Below are 19462 nucleotides of genomic sequence, written 5' to 3' on the forward strand. Positions count from 1 at the left end.
GGAGTCAAAAAGGAGAGCACATATATCCAGGCCACAGCCTGGCTTCTGTGGGGGTGGGCATGTTGCATCAGTAAGGTGAACTTCCGTCTCTGGGATTGCTTCTGGCTCAGAAGGCAGGAGTCCTGTTCCCATGCTGGGGGAAAAACAGGACTGTGCTGTCACCAGCGGGACAGGGAGGCTGACATTCCTCTATAAGCTAAGTGCTTTTTCGGCCATTCCTTCCTTTGCTTCAGCAACACTGCAGCCAGCAGCAGACCCACTTTACAGATAAGAGCCCAAGGCCTGGGAGAGAAGCACTCACTGCAGGTCTCTGCAAGTCAGAGGCCAGGATCGAACTCAAACCCAGTGCCTTAGGTTAGAGTAGAATGCCAGGAGTCTGAAATCAGCTTTCCTCCTTTTGGTGGTTGTGAATTCACCTTTCTGAGCCTCATCTGTATAAGGGGCAACAATACCTATTCCACAGGGCTGTCTGTAATAAATAACATGAGTTGGAAAGTCTGAGTCTTCTCCTTAAGAAGAACTCACCTATAAACTTGCCTCCTCCAGGAAGCTTTCCCGACTACCATCCGTCAGGCTTCTCCTTGTGGGATGGCACAGGCCTGAGCTTTCAGCAGTATTGCAGCTGCCCATTTCTACTCTATTTGCTTCCACCAGACTTTGTGTCCTTCAAGGGCAATAAGTTTTTCTGATTTATTTCTGAATCCCAAATGCCTAGCAAGGGGTCCAAATGGAGTTGGAATACAGTCAGTGTTTCTTTCCTTCCTCCCTTCTTCCCTCCCTTCCAACCTCTCTCGAGCTTTTCACCACATCAGGCTAACTTCTCCTGCAAAGGGCTATGGTGATGTGTAGGTAGGTCCACAGGGCAGAGTCCCCCAGCCCTGAGCCAGCTAGGCCCTGGGGCAGAGAGAACATTCTGGAGCCTGAAGGAAAAGTAATCACCCAGGGCTGGCTGGTGAAGGGCAGCTGGTGGTGTCCGGCTGGCAGGGGGTACCATATGGGCCTGGTAAGCAGGCAAGCCTGGGCGCTCTGTGCTGCAGTGAAGGCTGTTTCCAGGGCCATCGCATCCTCCCGGAGGTGACCTGCTGGGAGCTGTCAGCCATGCATCCCCCGCAGAGGGGCAGCCTGCCTGTGCCCCGTCTGCCAGTCCCAGAAACAGAAGCAGAAACAGAAGGTCAGAGCTGCGAGGGGCCTCCTCTGAGGTCACCATGTCCAAACCCTCATTTCACAAGTGAGGAGCCTGAGGCCCAGAAAAGGGCAGAGACTTGCCCAAGGTCATGCAGCAAGCCTGGACCAGAAGCCAAGTCTCTTGCCTCCTAGCTTGGATGCTTATGAAAACAGAGAGGGAGCAAAGAAATCTTGAAAGTACACCAGTATTCAAGAAAGGGTTTTAAGGTGGCTTTTCTTTTTTGTTTATCTGATCTAACTTTGTAAAAATTTTTACAGTGATCATATGTTCTTTAATAATCAGAAAGGAAAAAAATAAATAAATAAAAGGGAAGGAAAAGCTACCTATGGGAATAACTGGCTTTTGTCTTTAGGAAAATGGTATCAGAATTGTAATCTTACTGTTTTCTCCCCCACTGGGCCCTCATGGGACCCCAGTGAGATAGTGGGTGCCAGGGAGCTGGGAGGGCTCTCGGCTTCTCTCCAGCTATCACTTGGGCTTGCAGTGGGACCAAGACCAAAGCCTTAGACTGGGATCAGGAGCCCTGATTTCCTCAAATAATCTGTCTTCCTGAGCTAGTCTCTTCACCTGACTAGGTCTCAGTTTTTCCATCTGTAAAATGGGAGTTTTTACAGCAGCGTGTGTGTTCCGCTGTCCCCCCCCACACCCGCAACCAGCAAAGCACAGTGGTGAAACCCATGAACACTGGATTCTGGGATCCCATCTCCCCCGTTTCCCTACTTTATAACCTTAGGCAAGTCATTTAAATCCCACAGTCCTCAGTTTCCTTATCTGTAAAAATGGGTGGCTGTAAGGATTAAAAGAGTTAACATTTGGGACATCTTTAGACTTATGCTTGGCATATAATAAGTGCTATTTATGTCACATATTTTAATAAAACTAAAATCACTTTCCTCACTGGGTGAACAGTGAAGATGGAGTGGTTATTATTACCATAATTCCTGACTGGCTCCCAGGGATAGGAGCTCTCTTGGGATTGGAACCAGCCTGGCCCAGTCTGAGCTGTGGGTAGTTCAACCTCTCCTCATTGCTCCCCCCGCCCCCACTCCCCTCAGACCCAGGTGGGAGACAGCCCTTTCCCAGGGAATCTGAGGGAACCTGGGTTACTGCCCTAGGATTTCTGATTAGACCTCGCTCTGACCTTTCACCCAGCCCACAGGGCCTCCTCTCCTGCCTGCTGTGTCCCACCGTCCCAGCAGCCCCAACCAGTCGCCTCGGAACCCTTCCCTCCTCAGACCTTTTCCATGCTCCTTCCTCGTGCAGAAACATGCAGCCAGGTTGCCTCCTCACCTTTGCCCTGAACATCTGGTTGGCCTCCTCCCCAACACCTACAGTCACAGCTACCCACACACCTGTCTTCCCTCCCTAGTAGGCACGCGTGCGCACATATGTGCACGCACACTCACACTCCTAGACAACTGTTTGACCTTGGGCTCTAAAATCAGAGCCTCCATCTATATACACGCAACTTTAGCTAACTGGGCCTCGGTTTCCTCATCTGTACAATGAGGGTATTACATGCTTTAGAGGGCTTTGCAAGGCTGCGGTGAGATAATATATGGGAAATGCTTAGCCCCATGCCTGGCATGTGACAAGTGCTCAGTAAATGGTAACACTGGTTATCATTCATTTTTTATGGTTTTTGGTGAAACATCATCCCTAGCAGCTGAGCATGCCTCAAGCACGGGGGCTGGAAACCGTCATTCACCCCAGGGTACTTGAGAGCAGCTGACCAGTGCTTGGCACAGGGGAGGTGCTCAATACACATCCAAGGGCTTGACTTAAGTTCTGTCCTCTGGTTCTTAGACTGCACCCAGCAAGTGGGTGACCCTCTGCAGATGGAGAAGCAGCAGCACCTAAAGGTGCTGGGGGAGGTGCTCCTGAGGGGCTCCTACTGGCCCAGACCGCCCTCCTGGGTGGGACCAGCAGCTGTCTCCTTCTCAGCCTGGGTATCCATAGGGATGTCTCTGGCTATGGAGCTGCTGAGCTAATTAAGAATAACAAAGCCAGGGCTTCCCTGGTGGCACAGTGGTTGAGAGTCCGCCTACCGATGCAGGGGGCGCAGGTTCGTGCCCCGGTCCGGGAAGATCCCACATGCCGCGGAGCGGCTGGGCCCGTGAGCCACGGCCGCTGAGCCTGCGCAAAAAAAAAAAAAAAAGAATAACAAAGCACCGTGTAATTGCCAGCAACTGATGCATTCCCTGCCTCTTCCTGCCTCTCCTACCCCTGCCCTCCTTGGCACTGTCTGGCCTGGAGGTCATTGCACAGACATGAAGGTAGGCGGAGTGGCAAAACTGAGCACAGGCTGGTGTCAGGAGACCTGGAGGCTGGCCGCCTCTGACACCCTCTTGCAGTGGACCCTGGGCAAGGAAGTTCCCTTCTTACCTTGACTCCATTTCCCCATCTGCAGGGCTCTTGACCTCGTGTTAAGGGGAGGGATAAGGCTAAGGGACTGGGACAAGGCTTTGCCGAGGGACTGGGCTGCACCTGCCACATGGGTCGAGTGCAGCAAGGTAGAAAGCCCCAGGTTTGAATCCCAGGCCCATCCCTCACCAGCTGTGTGATCTTGGGCCACCCACTTACCTTTTCTGAGCAACAGATTCCTCATTTCCAGAATGGGATTTGTTTGAGAGTACTCAGCTCTTACTAGGAGAACCTGTGTTGTCCTCAACCTGTGCCTGTAACAAAGATCCCTGGACAAGCTCATCTCTATCAAAGTGGGTGCAGAAATTAAGGGTTGAGAACTTGTAGAGCAATTTGATAGAGTAATTTTGTCTTGAATCTCGTAATGAGAAAAATAGGCTTGTATTTTTTAAATTTTATTTTTCTAGTAATTCATTTTCCTTGTATTTAACAAAAGTATTGGTCTGTGACAGATTAGAAAATTTTAAAGAACAGTCCTTCTCCACAGATGGTTTGATAAGCACTGCTTCAGGGGATTTTGTAAAAACAGACATCATAGAAACCCCGCCATAATATTTCCATAGTTCTAGGAATTTTCAACTCCTGTGGCTCCCAAAGCCTGCAGGATAAAGACCCAATCTCTTTGCCTGGCTTTCAAGGCCCTTCTCACTAAAATCCCAACCTTCCTTCCCCATCACACACTCTCATCAAAGCACCCTGTTCTCTCTTCCCTCAAACTTCCTATGCCCGTTTACAACTCCATGCCTTTTCCTTCCACCTGGCATGCCTTTCTCCACTTTGCCCTAAAACTGGAAAACTCCTATTCATCCTTCAAGACCCAGACCAAATGTCCACTCCTGGGAAACCTTTTCCTATGCCACCCCTGCACCTGACCTAGGCAGGGTTAGGTGCTCCCTGCTCTGTGCTCCAAGTGCAACGTGAAACGTGGAGGCAGGACGTTGCAGCAGTTAAGGCTACTGACAGGCTCAAGGGTCAGAACAGTGAGGATTTTAGACCTGACCTTGCTAGCTGTGTGATCCTGGGCAGATGATTTCATACTACTGGGCTTCATATTTCCCATCTGTACAGTGGGGTGTACGGTGAGGAGTAGAGGTGATGTGTGAAAAGTTCCTAGCCTCATGACACATGGGAGAGACTGTTGTTAGTGTTATCCCTCTGGTCTAAAAATCCCCAGGTTGTCTTTTCTGTCTCCCTTCTAGACTGCTTGCTACCTGAGAGCAGGGATACTTGAGAGTGTCAGATGTACCTGGATGTTTCCTGGGCCCAGTGCAGGGCTTGCCCAGAGGCTGTGTGTGGGACAGGCTCCCTGCCCTGAGGTGCCCATGGCTGTGGCTCCCTTGTCGGTGGAGTGCTGATCAATCAGCTCTGCCAATGTCCATGGTGTAAATACGTCCACCGTGGCCACCTTTAAGTTACCAAAAGTTTAACGACCAGCTTGCCAATTTCCTGAATATTTAACAGTCTGCTCTTGTGAGCCACCCAGCTCCAGCGCCCCTCCAAGTATGACTGCTCTGAGCAGAAGAGCAGCCATCACAGGTGGCCTCCCCTGCCGGCGCCCGTGCCAGGCCAGCACATCAAGGGCCACCCGGGGAAGGGCTATAAGGTCAGTCATGCCCCACACAGAGGTCCTTACTCATGCCCGTCCCCCAAGCCTCCAGATCCTTTGTTCTCTGGGATAAAAGCCTGCGACCTCCCTCAGAAGGAAGAAGAGAAGCTGGGGTAAGGGCCCAGCTGACCCATCCATCAGTGACTCTTGGGGGCCTAAGTGAGGTGGGGGGCTACCTCTGAAGCCAACAGGGGCCAATTTACTATAGTCCTGTCCCCCCAGCTGTTGCAGGCTAATGAAACCAAGCCCGGTCCCAGTGTCCCTTGGTCACAGTGGGATCCAAGAAAGCTTGTGTACAAGCTCCTCTCACCTCCTTCCCTTCTCTCCTTTAGTCATGCCAGCCTGTGCCCAGGCAGCTCCCTCCTCTTGCAATGCCCTCCCCTTCCCTCCCCCAGCTCCACCCTGGGAGAGCCCTCCCCTTTCAGTGCCCAGCCCAAGCCATTGAGCCATACTTCCCAGGCCAGCGGTTGCGGTGGATGCATGTCTCCCTGGGGGCCCCTTTACCGGCTGCTTGCCCACAGGCCTTGCCCCCTCCCCCTACAGCTGTGGTTCCCCTGGGGTGCTTGTTAAAAATGCAAATTCCTAGGCAACACTTTCAGAGTTTCTGTATCCACAGGTAAGGCCCAAGAATCTGTGCCCCAGGAAATTTGGATTTAGAGGATTTGAGAACCTGAGCTTGAAAAGCCCTGTCCTCACTTTCTGGGACTGTGCCTGATTTACACTGAGGCCTCACAGTGACCCTCATCAGGACCAAGGGCTCAGTAGGCCTCGGTTGTATTGAATCCAGTGTCCGTTACTGAGGCCACCGTGTCTGGAGGACCCATCTTCCTGGCTCAGCTAAGGACCCTTCTGTCCTCACCTCCTGGGGGCCTGAGCACTGACAGGTAAGTGGAAGGCGTCTCCATTCTCCGAACACTGCTGCTTCAGCTTCAGTCTCCTTACCTGTAAAATGGGAAGAGATAATATCTACCTCCTGGGTTCACTGTGACGATTAAATGAGATCATGCCCACAGGGCTGTTAGCACCATGCTTGACACATAGGAGGTGCTCAGAAATGGTCAGCACTTAGAGGAGAATCCCAATGCCTGGCTTGCAAAGGCTGCATGAGCTGCCTGCTGCCTGCCTCTCCCACCTCAGCCTGAAGCACTCTCCCCCTGCCCCTGGCCTTCTCTTTGTCTTGCCTTGGATTGACTGAGCTTGTTTCCCAGCTCAGGGTGCTATGGACTGAATTGTGTCCCCTCAAATTCACATGTTGAAGCCCTAACCCCCAATGTGATCATATTTGGAGATAGGACTTTCAGGAGGAAATGAAGGTTAAATGAGGTCATAAGTGTGGGATCCTAATCTGATAGGATTGGTAGCCTTGTAAAATGGGAGAGAGGAATTTCTCTCTCTCTTTGTGTGCACACACTTGGTAAAGGCTATGGAGGGCGTAGCAAAAAAGTCTATAAGCCAGTAATAGAGCTCTCACCAGGAACTGAATTGGTGGGTACCTGGATCTTGGACTTCCCAGCCTCCCAAACTGTGAGAAAAATAAACTTCTGTTGTTGAAGCCACCCAGTCTACAGTATTTTGTTATGGCAGCCTGAGCTGACTAATACACAGGGCCTTTGCACATGCTGTGCCCTCTGCTTGGAATAATTTCCCCCTGATCTCACAGTGGCTCCTTTTTGTCTCTCAGATTTCAGTCTAAATATCATGTCAGAGGGGCCCTCCTTGGCCACCCATCTGAGGAAGTATTCCAGTCACCTGATTTTAATTCTATGTAGAGCACTAACATGTCCAATATTTTTCTTGTTCTTCCTTTCTTTGCTTATCATCTGCCTGTACGTCACCAGAATGTCATCTCCATAATAGCAGGAACCTTGTCTTTCCTGCTTGGACCATACCAGCTCTCACTGCCTGCTCCCCCATGTGTTAGTACCTCAGGCCCCCCTCTGCTCCGTGCAGCTGTCCTTGGTGCCTGGCAGGACCCTGTGCCCCACAGAGTCTTGGGACAGGGCATGGCATCAGCCATCCCCAACCTGGGCTGGCAGCACCACTGCACACCTTGTGGGTGACTGGCCAGAGGCCACATCTCAGTGGGGGCAAGACCCCAATCCAGGTACTAAGCACATCCTGGGATGGAAATTTAAAGACCCCAGGACATCTCCCATCTGCCAAGGGTTGGAGCCGTGGACCCGTGGGAAGGAGGTGCCTGGGTTGATTTCCCCACCCGCCACCCCCATCTGGGGTGTCTGCCTCAGTCCAGCATCTGGCAGGAGGGAGGATTTGGGAGGGGGAACCGGGCAGCTGTCAGGCTCCGGAGAGAGGGTGTGTCCTTGTTGGTGGGGCAGGGCCCCTCAGTGCCTGTGAGAATCTTCACCCTGAGGGTACTCCTGTGGCCAGCAGCGCTCCCTCACTCTGTGGCTGGGTCATTGGTTACTTCCTCCTTCCAGTCTTCCTGTTGGCCTCTTCTGGCGGGCTTGGGGCACCCTTGGGGATGAGCCATGAAATACAAATTGTGTGATTTCCATGATTCCACGAGTGAAATGCTCTGATATTTGCATTTAAAACTGGCATTGCACAATATAAAGATGGATAGTAAAAGTCATGTTAATAATTTAAATTTTTAATTTTTCTTTACTCAGAGAGACATTAAATAGAAACACAGGGATGAGAAGGAGAGACTGACGAAAGAAGTTTCCTGTGTACCGTACCTTTTCTCTTCTTTTTGAACAACAGCTTAGTTTGCATTTTGCACTGCAAATTACATAGTCGGCCTTGCCTCTGTCATTCCTGGTCTTTTTGTTGTTTTAAATAGCTCTCATTGCATTTTTTTTTTTTTTTTTTTTTTTTTTTTGTGGTACGTGGGCCTCTCACTGTTGTGGCCTCTCCCATCACGGAGCACAGGCTCCGGACGCGCAGGCCCAGCGGCCATGGCTCACGGGCCCAGCCGCTCCGCGGCATGTGGGATCCTCCCAGACCGGGGCGCGAACCCGGTTCCCCTGCAACGGCAGGCGGACGCGCAACCACTGCGCCACCAGGGAAGCCCCTCTCATTGCATCTTGATGCTACATGATTGACTTATTTCTTATGGTCTGCTCTTCCCACTAGAATGTGGACTCCTGGAAGATGGAGCTTTTGTCTGTTTGGTTCGCAGCTGTATCCCCCGGGTACAGAGGTGCCGAGTACATTGCATGTGCTCAGTAAACGTTTGGGGAATGTTGAATGAATGGATGTGACTTGGGAAGGCTGGGGCCCATCAGCCTTTCCAATGCCTGGCCATCTGGGCTCCAGGCCCTCCCCTTGGCCATTTTGGCTCAGACAACTCACATCAGAACCTAGTGGTTCCGGCATTTCCTTTTCAGACCTCAGTGCTTCAGCCTTTCTGCCTGCTGCCAGTCCCAGCATTGTTGGTGTGAATGGCAGCTGCCCTGAAGGCCGCAGTAAGAGCTCCCCAGATGCCTGGACCACAGGTTTCTCTCCTTCCTGGAATTCCTTAGGTCATTTCCATCCATTGTCTTTGGCGGCAGCTTCTTGAGTTGGTCTTTCCACCTCGGGAAGGTTCCCTTGTTGGTTTCCTCATCTGCTGCCAGGTTCAAATCCTTTTTGGCTCCAAATCCTCTCTTGGGGTTTCCTTGGCCCCTTCTGTCTCTAATGGCCAAGGTGACCTTGGGCAAGCCCGCCCCTCTCTTCTGGGGAGACCCTTGTGAAATGAGGGGGGCTGCCTTGGCCTTCCTCCCAGGAAAGGGCAGCAGAGGCCTGGGTCCTTTGGAAGAACAATGCTGATACAATGAAGGTTACTTCTTTCACATTTGAGTCGCCGTCCGTCCTGCAACTCGGTGCCACGTGACCCCACTCTCTCCCCTCCCTCTTTAGTTAGACAAGAAACAGCCTGCAGCTGCCACCACCTCCTGGCCACTCAGCCACTCCTCACCCATGGGATGGGACACAGCTCGTCGGGTGGGAGTAGTCCAGACTCTGCTCCCCCTTCTCCTAAAGAGAATTCGGGTTTTGTTTTTTTTTGCGGTACGCGGGCCTCTCACTGTCGTGGCCTCTCCCGTTGCGGAGCACAGGCTCCGGACGCGCAGGCTCAGCGGCCATGGCTCACGGGCCCAGCCGCTCTGCGGCGTGTGGGATCCTCCCGGACCGGGGCACGAACCCGTGTCCCCTGCATTGGCAGGCGGACTCTCAACCACTGCGCCACCAGGGAAGCCCCGAGAATTCTGGTTTTGATATTCAGCCATTTCTCCCCCTTCCTTCTCTGTTGTTGAGGGATAAGGCTCAACTCCTCTTTCATGAGGCAAAGAAACCCCCAAACAAAGCAGCTTAAAGAGCACAGAAGTGTATTTCTCTCTCACAAAACCTCTTCGGTGAATGTTCCAGGCCTGGAAGGCACACAAGCATGCAGAGACCGAGGTTCCTTCCACGGCATGGCTCTTCCATCTTGTCAGGCTTTACTGTCACCACGTCTGGTCTCAGCCAGCAGGGAGGAAAGAGGGGGCACCCACTGATTGAAGGCCAAGGCCTGAACGTGGCCTCCATCACTGCCATTCACGTTCTAATGGCCACTGCTGCAAGGGAGGCTGGGAAATGTTGTCCAGCAGCATGGCCACCTGTCGTGGAGGAAGAAGAGGACGGTTTGGGAAGACGACCAGCTGATTTACAACACCTACCTTCTCTCTATGAAGAGAGTCTGGGTTTGGGACAAACTGGTTTCTAGGTTTTGTGTCACGGGACCAAGAAAATGGGTGGAGAGAGCCTGAAGGGGAAAGTGAGAGGAAAGGGACAGGGACATGGAGGGAAGCAGCTTTGAAGAGTATTAGACGCAAGTCACAGTTATTTTTAAATGACTTTTGGTTAATGGTCTATGTCTTCTGAAGTGCTCTGCCCTCCTGGAGCCAAGACGGGGCCTCCTGGGGTCCCAGGATACGTGGGTGCCTGCCGAGACTGGGCTACGAGAGAGATCCGTGAGAGATCCGTTCTCTGCGCTCCAGGAATTCCCGGGCCAGTGGGGAAGACAGACGCGGGATTAGAGGCGAATCCAAGCTGCTGAAAAGACATCAAGGAGGGAATTACCGCTGGTGGGGGAGGGGCAGACAAGAAAGGGCATAACAGGGACCCCATATTCTAGGTTTACCTCTGCCTGTGGGAAATAGCTCTCTAACGCATTTTACTAGACTGATAAAAAGTAAAGGGAAGAAGATTAAGTAAAGAATCAAGAAACTTGAGTCCTAGCCCTGCAGCTCTGTGTCCTAGGGCAAGTACACACCCCTCTCTAATCCCCTTCTCTCCGGCTGCCTGCAAGGCCACCGCGAGCGCATTTGATATCCTCGTAGGAAGTACTGAAAGGCGCCCTCACCAGTGGATAAAATACAGAAAGTTGCCGCCTCCCGCAGGCTGACGCAGGCCCCACGAAACACAGGGTGACACACAGAGTGGGGACGGGCTGGATTTCAGCCACACTTACCTCTTGACTCCACACCCTTTTGAAGTGCACACCACACACAACTGTGTTTAGGCAGCCGCCTTGCCAACAAGCCTCCCTGAGACATCGGATGATCCCAAGGGGGCAACTGCTGTGAGAAGGACTCAGAACCCCAGTGACCCCCAGGAAATCCTTCTAACCAGCAGGGTTCTTTCCCTCATGCTCTGTAGCACTGCTGGGACTAGCATAGGGCGAGCGAGGTATCTGGGGCCCATAGGTTAGGGAAGCACTCACTTTCAGGGTGACCACTGAGAATGCACGCCTCCATACCTCACCAGCCTCGCCTTAGTCCTGACTCTGCCCTACAGGATTCCCACAGGTCTAGGTGGTGGTGTTTTAAAGGAAGGTGCCAGAAAACCATCTGAGGGCAGCTTCCCTCAGCAGCAGAGAGCTACACCCAGGAGTCATGGAGGGGGTGAACCTGGAAGAAGAGGCACAGGGCAGGAGGAGCACGGTCCAGAGAACCGGGTGCTGAGAGAGGCTCTGTGCTGGGAACTTCAAATTCACCTGAAAAGATAGGCAGGGAGAGGGAGGGCCAGGTAGTCAGACCCCTCGCTTGTCATCTGAGGGTGTTGTAGGAAGAGCTATGGGGGAGGGGTGGGAAGAGAGGAGGACGGTGGTTCCGGGTCCTGAGCCATAGGTGACACAGCAGCCCGGGGCCAGGCTGGCTGAGCTCACACCCAAGGCGGGAAGATGCAGCTCCTGAGGGAGGGTGGCCTCCACCCAGGAGCTCGCCTTCAGGGCCACCAGCACCCTCCCCAGAGCTGCTCTGGAGACAGGGGACCTGACACCCAGATGCTCTGAAGACAAGGACTCAGGCCACCGGGAGTCAGTTATGACACGTTCAGTCCAGGGTCCTTCCAGCAGGAGGACACCAGGATTAAATCACCCCACCTCCCTGATCCCGAAACCTTGGACTATGTGTCTCAAACCATGCAAACTTTCAAAACCACTTTCATTTTTGCCCGTACTGATAGCTATTTGGTGCTTTTTGAAAAATCAACTCATCTTCACTTAAATAGTTTATTTTCAAAGGAAACTATGTAAATGGAAAACTGCATGATTGCCATAAACAGCAGCTAAGCAATGGCATGGGTACGATGTTAATCAAGCAGTGTTCTTAAATTCTAGCTGGACACTGGTGCCCCCAGGGTTTTGGATTTGAGGGCCAGTCTCTGTGTTCGAAGGGAGGTCAGCGGAGGTCAGAAAGGTGTTAAACACGGAGAGCACCCACCTGTGACTCTCCTTTCTCATCAGAAATGGAATCACTTTCTCCCTCGGTGAGTCCGTATCCTGTGCGCCCACTTAGCCCATCTCATGAATGTGCCCCTCCTTGTGAAAGACTGTCCCCTGGAGTCCTGAACATGAGACAGCAAGAGTGACCTCTCGTTGTTGGGCGGGGTGGAGCTGGGGCTCTGGGTATGGGCTGGGCCCCGAGCTGTACCCCCAGCCTCAGCCTGGCTAAGCCTGTCTCAAGTGAGTCTTGGACAGGCCAGTATTGATGCCCTTTAAACTCAGCATGTGGTAGAGGAGCTGGCACACTAAAGGTGCTCAATAAATGCATGAATATAGAGCCCTTGGAAGAGGGGATGTGTCCAACCTCAGTGAGCCTGTGGGCATGACTGCAGCGATGGTTCCCAGTGGGCTGGTTCGTCTCAGGTTCCAGCCTCATGCTTGCCATGGGGGGTCCACTTCTGTGGGCCTGGAGGGGGACAGAGAGGGACATAATCCCAGGGAGAGACTGTTGGGAGGGAGGGGCACATGTGAAGGGAAGCCAGAGGGTTTGCTGCTGTGGTTTTGTGGTGACAACTGTCTCCCACGACTAGAGCAGTGATAAAAACAGGAAGTACTGAGCGGCGGGGACCTTCCCCGCCTGACTTCAGCCTTCCCTGACCTCAGCAGCCCTCTGTCCCCTCCATATCCTCACGCACCGCTGGTCACCTGTCTGACGGGAGGAGCTCTGAGAAGGCCCAGGAATCTCTCAGCACTCGCCCAGCCCCGCTGCCCATCCTCCGACACGCCACCACCGCAGAAGGGGCACTGGGCGGGCTGTGGGGCACCTGGGGGCTTCGTCCAGCTCTGCTGCTACCTAATTGTGTGACACTGAACGAGCCCTCCCTCCCTGGGTCCGGCTTCCCTATGACCGAATGGAAGGGGCCGGATCGCTGATGGCTCTTCCCTCCCAGGCAGGCATCCCCCAGGATCCTGGGGGCAGCAGGAGAAGCGCCCGGGGAGACCAGAGAGGGGAGGCAGCGCCTGCCACGGGTGCCAGTGTATGACCAGCTCCCTGCAGGCTCCAGGACCAAGCTGCCTGCCCGCGCGTGCGCGCACACACACACACACACACACACACACACAGCAGCGTGCACACACACAGAGGAGCGCGCGTACACACACACCGCAGCGTGCACACACACAGAGGAGCGCGCACACACACACACACAGCAGCGTGCACACACACAGAGGAGCGCGCGCACACACACACAGCAGCGTGCACACACACAGAGGAGCGCACACACACACACACGCACAGCAGCGTGCACACACACAGAGAAGCGCGCGTACACACACACAGCAGCGTGCACACACACAGAGGAGCGCGCACACACACACACACACAGCAGCGTGCACACACACAGAGGAGCGCGCGCACACACACACAGCAGCGTGCACACACACAGAGGAGCGCACACACACACACACACAGCAGCGTGCACACACACAGAGGAGCGCACACACACACACAGCAGCGTGCACACACACAGAGGAGCGCACACACACACACACGCACAGCAGCGTGCACACACACAGAGGAGCGCACACACAGCAGCGTGCACACACACAGAGGAGCGCACACACAGCAGCGTGCACACACACAGAGGAGCGCACACACAGCAGCGTGCACACACACAGAGGAGCGCACACACAGCAGCGTGCACACACACAGAGGAGCGCACACACAGCAGCGTGCACACACACAGAGGAGCGCACACACAGCAGCGTGCACACACACAGAGGAGCGCACACACAGCAGCGTGCACACACACAGAGGAGCGCACACACAGCAGCGTGCACACACACAGAGGAGCGCACACACAGCAGCGTGCACACACACAGAGGAGCGCACACACAGCAGCGTGCACACACACAGAGGAGCGCACACACACACACACACACAGCAGCGTGCACACACACAGAGGAGCGCGCGTACACACACACAGCAGCGTGCACACACACAGAGGAGCGCGCACACACACACACACACAGCAGCGTGCACACACACAGAGGAGCGCGCACACACACACACACACAGCAGCGTGCACACACACAGAGGAGCGCGCACACACACACACACACAGCAGCGTGCACACACACAGAGGAGCGCGCACACACACACACACACAGCAGCGTGCACACACACAGAGGAGCGCGCACACACACACACACACAGCAGCGTGCACACACACAGAGGAGCGCGCACACACACACACACACAGCAGCGTGCACACACACAGAGGAGCGCGCACACACACACACACACAGCAGCGTGCACACACACAGAGGAGCGCGCACACACACACACACACAGCAGCGTGCACACACACAGAGGAGCGCGCACACACACACACACACAGCAGCGTGCACACACACAGAGGAGCGCGCACACACACACACACACAGCAGCGTGCACACACACAGAGGAGCGCGCACACACACACACACACAGCAGCGTGCACACACACAGAGGAGCGCGCACACACACACACACACAGCAGCGTGCACACACACAGAGGAGCGCGCACACACACACACACACAGCAGCGTGCACACACACAGAGGAGCGCGCACACACACACACACACAGCAGCGTGCACACACACAGAGGAGCGCGCACACACACACACACACAGCAGCGTGCACACACACAGAGGAGCGCGCACACACACACACACACAGCAGCGTGCACACACACAGAGGAGCGCGCACACACACACACACACAGCAGCGTGCACACACACAGAGGAGCGCGCACACACACACACACACAGCAGCGTGCACACACACAGAGGAGCGCGCACACACACACACACACAGCAGCGTGCACACACACAGAGGAGCGCACACACACACACAGCAGCGTGCACACACACAGAGGAGCGCACACACACACACAGCAGCGTGCACACACACAGAGGAGCGCACACACACACACAGCAGCGTGCACACACACAGAGGAGCGCACACACACACACAGCAGCGTGCACACACACAGAGGAGCGCACACACACACACAGCAGCGTGCACACACACAGAGGAGCGCACACACACACACAGCAGCGTGCACACACACAGAGGAGCGCACACACACACACAGCAGCGTACACACAGAGGAGCGCGCGCACACACACACACAGCAGCGTGCACACACACAGAGGAGCTCACACACACACACACAGCAGCATGCACACACACAGAGGAGCGCACACACAGCAGCGTGCACACACACAGAGGAGCGCACACACACACACACACACAGCAGCGTGCACACACACAGAGGAGCGCGCGCACACACACACAGCAGCGTGCACAGAGGAGCGCACACACACACACACACACACAGCAGCGTGCACACACACAGAGGAGTGCGCGCACACAGGGCACGGGCACAGCTTTGTGAGTGAGAGTGCACAGTTTACACACCTGACCCTGCCTGCCGGGATCAGGGACCACAAAGAAGAACAAAAATAGCCAGGCTCCACCACGGCTTTGAAGGGCTCTTGGGCCAGGGGAGAAAGGCCAGTCCACAGAAATGACACCTTAAAGACAAGGCTCACGGTTTGGGGTGGGCACAAACAGCTCTGTAGGGGGAGGGGAGTATTTCTTATCCTTCCCTTATTAATTATTATCATTAGTTATTTATTTTACTTTTTTATATTCTTGAGATATAATTCACGACATAAACTTCACCATTTTCAAGTGGGTTGTAGTACAGTCACAATGTCGTACAACCATCCCCACTATCTGATTCCAGAACACTTCCATCAGCCCAAAATGAAACCTTGTATCCATTAGCTCCTAATTCCTTCCTACCCCCAGCCCCTGGCAGCCACTAGTCTACTTTCTGTCTCTATGAATTTGCCTATTCTGGATACGTCACATAAATAGAATCGTATACTATAAGACTTTTACGACTGTCTTTTTCACTTAGCCTAAGTGTTTTTAAGGTTCATCCATGTTGTAACATGCACCAGTACTTCATTCCTGTTTATGGCTGAATAGCATTCCATTGTGTGGCTAGACCACGTTTGTTTATCCATTCATCTGTTGTTGAACATGTGGGTTGTTTCCACTATTTGGCTATTAAAACCCATCATTTATCAAGTTCTTTCTCCATCCTGTTCTAAGAATTCCACAGTGTCATGTCAGGTAGCCCCTCACACCAATGAGGTAGGTATTGTTCTCATCCCCTTTATGCAGACCGGGAAGGGGATGGGCTCAGGGACTTGCCTCAGTGAGGTGGTGTCTGCATCTGGACTCAAGCAGTAATGTGACTCCCTTCCAGGGCAGAACACTTTATTGCCTGAGGAAAACCCCGAAGAGCCCTCTTTCTCTTGGCCACGGGGAAGAGCAACAGTTAGGTTGGTGGCTGCTCCTTCAGCCCCCGTGCCTGAGCGCCTAACAGGAGCAGAGTCTCAGCCGAGCCATGATGAACACACAGAGTGCCTGAAAGCAAGCTCTGTAGTTCTAAGCTGTGGGAGTATTTGTTACTGCAGCAGAGCCTGGCCTGCCCTGACTGACATGGCCCTCCTGTGGGCTGGGACCCATACAGCCTCTGTGCTCGGAAGCGAGGCCCAGGCTTGCACAGGCACACACACAGCTTGGGTATATTTTTGAAGCAATTAGCTATGCGCCCAACTGGATAAAAACCAAGATCAAGCTGTGCTGCTTGAGTTTCCAAGGGCTCTGCATGTACATTTTGAGAGCTGATTTTCATGAAGGATCTGCCCAGTGACTGAAACTACCCAGAGGAGGAGGAGGCTCTCTTCTGGATTAGCATCATCCTAGAGGTTGTTTCCAGATGCTCCTCATGCTCCTTGAGAACAACAACTCACCTCGGCAGATAACCGGAGCCAACGGTAAGTATTTATTGAGAATTTACCAGATGCTGTGCTGAGCACTTTTCATATATTTTCTCCTCCTAACCTGTGGAATAGGTGCTTTTATCATCCCCCTTTTCCAGCTGAGGAAACCAGGCTCAGAGGGGTAGAGAGACTTATCCAAGATCCCAAAAGAAGCAGGTGGAAGAGGTAGAATTTGAACCCAGGTCTGCTTACCTTTAGAGCTCACATTCACCTCAAAAGTCATCTTGATAACTCATGACCGACTCAGCATCGACCAGTGTCTTGTGTTAGAGTTTACGGTCAGGTCTCCTTGGGGAAACACACCATGGCATATAAACAGAGCCCAGGGTTAAAAGTCAGGAGTCCTGGGTTTGAGTTTCAGATCCAGCTTTAACTTACTCCATGGCTTAGGGCAAACTCCTCCCCCTCTCTGGGCCTCAGTGTCCACATCCGTGAAATGGGACCTTTGGACTAGATCACTGGTTCCAGCGTTTGCTGCACATCTGAACTACCTAACGATCTGGTTAAAAATACTGATTGCTGGGCTCTTTCCCAGACCTGCATTATCAGGAACCCTGAATCCACAGGTGATTCACACCTGAAACAAGAATTGGGAACCCTGCTTCTGGGACTTTCCATAGCTCAGCCTCTGTGAGTCTATGGAGGCAGAGAAGACCAACCCAGTAACCATGCCTGGCAGTCTGAGTCAAAGTCCAAAGAAAACAGTTTCTGGACAGTGTGTTCTGGAAAAATCTAGAAGAGAAAGAGGTTGGTTGGACTGTGGAAGTTGGGGAAGTAGAAGCAGAAGCTGGCTTTGTTTCATTTTCGTGGTTTCATTTTCTCCTTGTAAGAAAATCACATTTCCAGTTAAGCCATATTTCTTGACCCCCTCGCAGTCAGGAGGGGCAGTTCTGGCCAACAAAATAAGTAGAAGTGATGAGAGTCAGTTCCAGGGCTGGCCATATAACTCTTGTGGGATCCTTTCTGATCTCTCCTCATTCTGTGGTGAATTTGGATGTGAAGTGTTGATGATGGTAGCATTTAAAAATGGAAGGAAAAAGAAGGAATCTGCATTCCAGGGTGAAAAGAACCTCCCCTGGACTACAGGACGAAGGGGCAATCAATTTAGATTGTGTTAAATTACTGAGATTATGGGGCTGTTTGTTACAGCAGCTAGTGGTACTTATCCTGACTAATACAACCTAGAGGAAGTGGGACCAGAGCAGGCTCTTAAAAGGTAAATAAGATTTGGAAACACGAAGAAGAAGAAAAGGGCATCCCAGAGGGAAGGAATAGTAGGGGCAAAGGGGTGGGAGCTAGAACAGGTGTGATGTGTTCTCACCCTAGAGAGAAATGTAGTCTGCTCAGTACTGAGAGCTACACTGGTAGGAGATAAGACCAAAAATGTTCCAAAAGTGGTGTGCTGGAGCCAGCTCATACCAGCTCATGAGAGCCAATTGTTAGCATCTTTTCCCAGCTCTGTGTTCAGTGACAGACATAGCTTTGGTAGCTTGAAATTGGCCATGGTGGGAGTATTTATACCATGGCAACCAGTAAACACTATAAGCCAGGGCTTTTTTTCTCCCGTGGCTAAACATTTATCAGCACGCTACTGGCTGCAACCCACATGCAAGTGAGTCCTGCCAACTTTGGAGGCAGTGGAAAGACCAAAGACACTGCAGCCAATTCTAATCCTCGCCTCACCCCTTCTGAGCTGTGTGGCCTTGGGCAAGTGAACGTTACCTCTCTGAGCCTCACATTCCTCATCTGCAAAATGGGGCTAATAACAGTACCTCCCTCATAGGGCTGATGTGAGGATAACAATAAATGAGATTATGCATGTGGAACCCTCTCTGCGTCCCGTCAGCATCACCATTCCTGTACACATGACGGCCTTCTATGTAAGTACCTGCAACCTCTCTGAAGGCCTTCTCTGCCCAGAGGGCATGCTTGGCCCCCTCACAGGGCATCTGGGAGTGCTGGGAAGCAGCAAAAGGTCTTAGGGAGCAGTCCTCAACCAAAGGTGATGAGAGCTGGTGGATAATAGCCCAGCTTCTCACCTCTTGAGTAGGACGAATCTGAGGCCCGTGCTACCCTATCTCGCAGAAGTCTCTAGACGGGCCGATCCTCTGTAGCCTGTTCTCTGTAGCCTGCAGAATCCCTGAATTGGATTCTTCCTTCCCTGCCTCACTTCCCCACTTCCCCACCATGGCAATACTGCCCAAGAAGTTCCAAGGGCACCTCTCCCATCCTTGTCTCAGGGTCTGCTTCTGGGGGGACCCAACCCAGATAGCAGCCAAGATTATCAATATCCAGAATCATGCCTTCTGTAGGCACGGGGATTTACAAAGGGAGAACACATCTGCTACGGGCTCGGGCCCTACAGCAACCCCAGGACGCAGGCAGTGGGGATTACCCACTCCATTTTGTGGATGGAGAAGCTGAGGCTTAGAGAATAGCAACGATTTGCTCAAGGCCATACCACCATCGGGGGGAAGGGCTAAAACCGGGGTATCCGTATCCCACGTTTTCAGCTTTGAACTGCTCTGGGCTTCTGGAGTGCCCTGAGCTGGCTGGGAGGGTGTTTTCCACCCCTCCGACTTCTCTCCCCTGACAGATAGGCTGACTCTGGCCCCTCTGTGGGCCTGGGACAG

The sequence above is a fragment of the Physeter macrocephalus genome, chromosome 3 (genome assembly GCF_002837175.3).
Source record: "Physeter macrocephalus isolate SW-GA chromosome 3, ASM283717v5, whole genome shotgun sequence".
Taxonomy (NCBI): domain Eukaryota; kingdom Metazoa; phylum Chordata; class Mammalia; order Artiodactyla; family Physeteridae; genus Physeter; species Physeter macrocephalus.